The sequence below is a fragment of the Crocuta crocuta genome, unplaced genomic scaffold, assembly GCF_008692635.1.
Source record: "Crocuta crocuta isolate KB4526 unplaced genomic scaffold, BGI_CrCroc_1.0 scaffold1880, whole genome shotgun sequence".
NCBI classification, from domain to species: Eukaryota; Metazoa; Chordata; class Mammalia; order Carnivora; family Hyaenidae; genus Crocuta; species Crocuta crocuta.
Window position 1 is genome coordinate 5,666 of NW_027527844.1, and position 5,665 is coordinate 11,330.

Sequence of the window (5,665 nt, forward strand, 5' to 3'; positions counted from 1 at the left end):
TACACTTTTTCTTCCTAACTCTTTGTGTCACTCTCGTCTGCAACTGGCTTTGCCGTTTTCATGTTTTGTTTTGTTTGTCGCAACCTAGTTATTGTGCAATTCTCTGAGGTCAAAAAAGTGCAAGATAATGAAACCTTAGGGGAAAAAATGGGCCACTGGCTCAGAAAATGGACATGGGAAGGGCATTCTAGGACCTTGGCTACCTTAACACAGCTTTCATGGGTGATGTCATCTTTCACATCGGTTCCCACTCGGAATATGGTTTGCTTCCTAATCCAGAGTCTGATTAGGGGAATGTCATGGCCTTGGGACATCCATGCCTCAACCAAGAAGTTTGAGGCTTTTGTCAGGTGCCCATGGCAGTGCCTTGAGCCTGCAGAGTTAGTAAGCCAGACCTGCAGGGACAATGCTTTGCCTCCACCCAGAGATTCATAAACCCCGGAGGAGCTTTCAGGTTGCCAGGTAATTTTAGCATTCTTTGATACTAAAAAAGTAATGCACATTACCTATTCTTCCCCAGGACCCATTATTTATGCAAAATGCAATTTTTGGTACAGCAGAAGGAACATTATCATACAATGAGATTTTTCTGTGGCCTTTTCATGGCTGGTAACATAAAATTTCTCCTTTAGCCCCAATTCAAACTCTAACTTAATTTACACATTATTGAAAACATTACAAAGCATAAATCAGTTCAAGTTTTAAAGTTCCCGTATGATATTTTGAGAGCAGCCAAATTCCCCTGCTTGTCTGGACTCTTTCCCGCCGCCTGCCATATCTCGTGGCAGGCTAAATAACTGTGGAGAAAAAGCAGGTTTTCAGCTGTGGCTCAGATTACTCTGTCACCCTTCCTGCATGGCAGACGGATCCCTGCTGGCATGGAGAATGAAGACAAGAAAATTACTTCATTATAGTGTGTCCTGATCAATTACAAACATCTAGGAGATGGGTCTGTCCATCTGCTGCTCTGCTCCAGCCCTGGACGTGGCCCTGGGTTATGAAAACAAGGATTGTATTGCCTTAGCCCCCCTGAAAGTAACAAGCGAAAGGTTTTCAAATTCCCAATCAGAGTTGTTCTGCAGTGTACCTGTTGGCGTCAATGTGTTCAAGCTGTACCGCCTTTAGAAATTGTCTCGTTTCCCCCTTCATATCCCAGAAGTCCCAACAGGGCATGTGGCTTGCTCAAGGTCATAGCATGGGTTGATAGTAGAGCCAAGTCTGGATCCCGTTTAGTTTTGCCAGTAAATGGTTCCCTTTGCTCTCTTCCAGCATCCAGGGGCATCAGAGTCTGTGGAGCTCACCAGTTTTGATAATGGCTTATAGCTCTTAGGGTATAGGAGCCTGGCTTCCTGAGGAGGCCAGGTGTATGCCAATTGTCCCCAGATCATTATTTATAATACCAAGTGCCTTCTAAAATAAGCACTTTATGTTTATTTGCTCACTTAAGTTTTACTAGAACCCAATGAAGCAGGGGCCATTATTTTCATCAGGACTTTGAGAGATAAAGTAACTTACCAGAAGTCACACAGTTAATAGGTAGTGTAGGTAGTCACACAGTTAATAGGGTTAGAACCAGGCTTCAGGGCCTATCTTTTTCAAACAGTTTTTAAATGTATTTATTTATTTTGAGAGAGAAAGAGAGCACATACAAGAGGGGGAGGGGCAGAGAAGGAGAGACAGAATCCTAAGCCATCAGCACATAGCTTGATGCAGGGCTCGAACTCATGAACTGTGAGATCATGACCTGAGCTGATATAAGAGTCAGACCGTCAACTAACTGCACCCCCCAGGCACCCCCAGAGCACATCTTTTTAGCCATAATGCTATACACATCGGCCATTCCTTACCCGAAAGCCTCTGAACCAGGTGTGATTCACAGTTTTAAACTTTTCGAAATTTAAAAATGCAGACATCATATANGTTAATGAAAAATGTTCCATGTTCTGATTATTTATTTATTTAAAATTTCTTTTAACGTTTATTTATTTTTGAGACAAAGCATGAACAGGGTAGGGGCAGAGACAAAGGGAGACACAGAATCCAAAGCAGGCTCCAGGCTCCGAGCTGTCAGTATAGAGCCGGATGCAGGGCGCGAACCAAAGGACGGCAAGATCATGGCCTTAGCCGAAGTTGGACGCTTAACTGTCTGAGCCATCCAGGCGCCCTCATGCTCAGACCATTTACATTTTCGCAATACAACAGGCAACTGAGGACTTGTATCATTGTTCTCAACATACCTCTCATATTGCTCCTCTCCCGTTTGTCCCCTACAGCTGGCTGTCCGAGTCAAGGCCCCATCACCTCTCTCTAGGTGTTGCAATAGCCTGTCCTTGGACCACAAAGCTGACCATGAGGTTGAAGGTAGGAGACTGGCTGGGGGNAGGGTCTTTCTGGCCTTTGAGTCAGTCACTTCTATCTGGTTTTTGTTTAGAGGATCATTCTTCCTGTATATCAGAATATCAATTGCCAAGCATATGTTTTATCACTGGACAAAAAGAAACTATCAACTTAGCCACTATCTGATTCAGTTTGCTTTTGAGTCATTGAATCACATTCACCTGCTTCAAGTGAGATGGGTCTGTGTCACATGCAGCTAGGGCAAAGCAAGCTGGGTCATGTTCATTTGGCTTGGTAAATCAATAAATACATCAAAAGTCCCTGGCTCTGCACAAGAGAAACCTTTGCAGAAGTCAGCACTTGTGATCTGAGAGAGGCATCCACCACTCTGCTTTTAACAGCATGGTGGAGTCTTCCTTCCGAAGCTGAAAGTTTCATTCCTCTTGCCAATAGTATAAGTGGCTTGGGTGAACACAATTGTTCACACATGGACAGCACAGCTCAGAGTGCAAAGACCATCCCTGCATGGCCGCATGTAATTCTCACAACAGCATCAGGATGGACACGGCCCCTGGTGACCACACTGCAGCCTGGCTGGACAGCTCTGGGATGCACTCAGAAACATATTATTTCTAGAACACAGAAATCAAATGATCATAGCTAAATTCTCATATTCTCAATTGTATACTAGTGGTTTGTTAGTAAAATTATTTTCTAAAGGAGATTACCAGATTCAGGAAATTTAATGTGTAATTGAACAACAGTTACATTTTTAAATGGGAGATGAAATGGTGTGGATATTAAAAGATTACTAATAGATAAAGATATTATTATAGAAATGACAAAAAATGCAAGCATCTGGAAACTGATGAAGAAGAAATGTATACAAGATGCTTTCATTTTACAAACAAAACCAGAGGGAAAACTAATGAAAAGTATTGCAACATTTAAAGCATTTTAATATATTCAAAATAAGAGTATAGTTTAAATAAGTGCATTTTGTTGTTTATGAATGATACCCCAATTATAACACATAAAAAATTATAGAGGTGGTTATCCATAGAGGCTCTCTTTGTGGGCACTTTGGTGAGAGGGACCCACCCATATGAGAGGAATGGTAAACCCATGGTGCACTAACCTTCAAGGTAGCCCAGACACCCCCACACATAAACCACACGCCCCTTACAAATGGCATCCTCTACAACCCATGACATTTTAGCTCTCAGGAAAATGTTTCTGGGGGCATAGTAGTTCAAGGTTGCAATTGCTATTTTTCCAAGGTGTATATCCCATGTCTTGCACATATTTGCAACTGAATACTAGCCAAATTTGGCCCTTCTGTTCTCCCCCCAACTAAGAAGAAGTCTAAGAAGTCTTGGAGGTGAGGAAGTGATTTTTCCAAGGGTCAGAGGCCAGCCCAGGCAGAATGGAGATGTACCCAACGTCGTCTCCAGAACCAGCCTCTTTCCAACAGCACCAGGCATCCATATTATGCTTTTACTTTCCTCAGCACTCTCTAACTTCTGTTCATTCTACTTCTAACAGAGTAATAGCCCATGTGGGGTGCAAGACAGGAATTATTGTTCCCATGGTACAGATCAGGATATTGAGGCCTGGTGGAGTTGAGGCGTTTGCCCAAGATCCGTCCAGTCAATCTCTAGTAGGAACAGTAGACTAAAGCCCTTTGCTCTCCACTATATTGCTTTGATTTGCAGTTTTGGATGCGTATCTCTGATCTCTGAGGACAGAGCAGGACTATGGAAGCCTCTAAAGGGTATAAGCCTACCACAGTGTCTTCCTTGTACACTGTAGGTATTCAACAACCAGTTTTCCTTTTTTTATTTTTCCTTTTGCTTGGGAGGAGAGCTGAAATGTTTCAATGCTTGCTCATTAAAGCCATTCATCTTTTACTTCATGAAAAAACAAACCATCCCAACAGGGTTACATATTTCTTGCCTTTAGGGTTAATTATGTAAACAGAACATTTTTAAAAATAATTTCTTCCTGATCACTTCACGCTAGTGTCAGCCTTTCAAAATGTTGTCATTGCCTCCTCAAGCAGACACCTCCAAATTTATCATTTATACCATCCAGCTGTGATTTGCTTTTGATGAAAGGACTTGACTACAAAAATTTTTAAAATAAAAAAGATTGTTACACATTTTGATTGAAACCAAAGAAATGGATTCCTTTGGTGAGCAGAAATCTACTATTACTGATGCATCCATTCACTTATACTCTTTACCCCAGGAGGCTCACGGCAGGCCCAGGATTCTGTGCAGACTTCCTCCACCTGCTAATGACTAGTTCTACAAGTTTGAGCAGCTGAACCATGACAGAAAACACCACAACCCAAATGGGGAGGAGGGCATCTAGTTCCTGCTCCCCCATGGGAGTCTGTCGCCATGGCTCCCTCCTTGCTCTCTCTCCGGGTGGTGGTGTGGAAAGGGCTGAAAGAGCAGAAATTCATGTAAAATGGATTTGGATTCAAATCCCTGCTCCTCCGTTTACGAATTGTGTGATCGGAAATGAGTTAGTCAATCTCTTCAAGCCTCAGTTTCTACATGAGTATAATGCATTAATACCAGTGTTGACTTTGTGGGATTAAATGAAATAAACGTGAGTGGACAACTCAGCCCAGATCCTGGTGCTAATGGTGGATGCTCTTATTTGCGGTAGGAGCAAAGTCATTGAATTTGTCTAGTCAGGTCTTGTGGCCAGTGGATAGGGTCAGATGGTGCAAGTCTCTGCTCGGGTGATTAATTCCCGGCAGTGTGAAACCGCTGAGTCGAAGGGTATGTGGGTTTTAAATTGCCATAGATAGTGCCAAATTGATTCCTAGAAAGATACCGTGTATTTACACTCTCACTAACGCCATATGAGAGACCTGTTTTCCCTCACCTTCTTCAGCACCAAGTATAATAGTGCTTTGTGTTTTGCTGATCTGCTAAGCAGAAAATGCTAATTGCATTGCTTTCATGTACATTTCTGTATTTATGAGTGAGAACCACCCGTTTGTAGATCGAGAACCACTGTGTTTGTGGATTAGGTTGCATTCAGATGATGCCCTCAGGGTTAAGTGTGGGGGACGCCAGACAAAGGTGGTTTGGGATCATTGCATTCCTTCAGGCATGGGGACCTCAAAGGGCTGTTTCCCACCAGGGCTGGACTGAGTGTCCTGTGATCCCATCACAGTGAGTGCCAGCTCTCCTGCCTCTGGTGCCAGGTGGACTTTGAGGAGGCAGTGGAGAATTTAAAATCACTCAGGTAAGAAGTTACGGAAATGACCTGAATTCCCAACCGTGCCACTTACTCACCATATGACTGT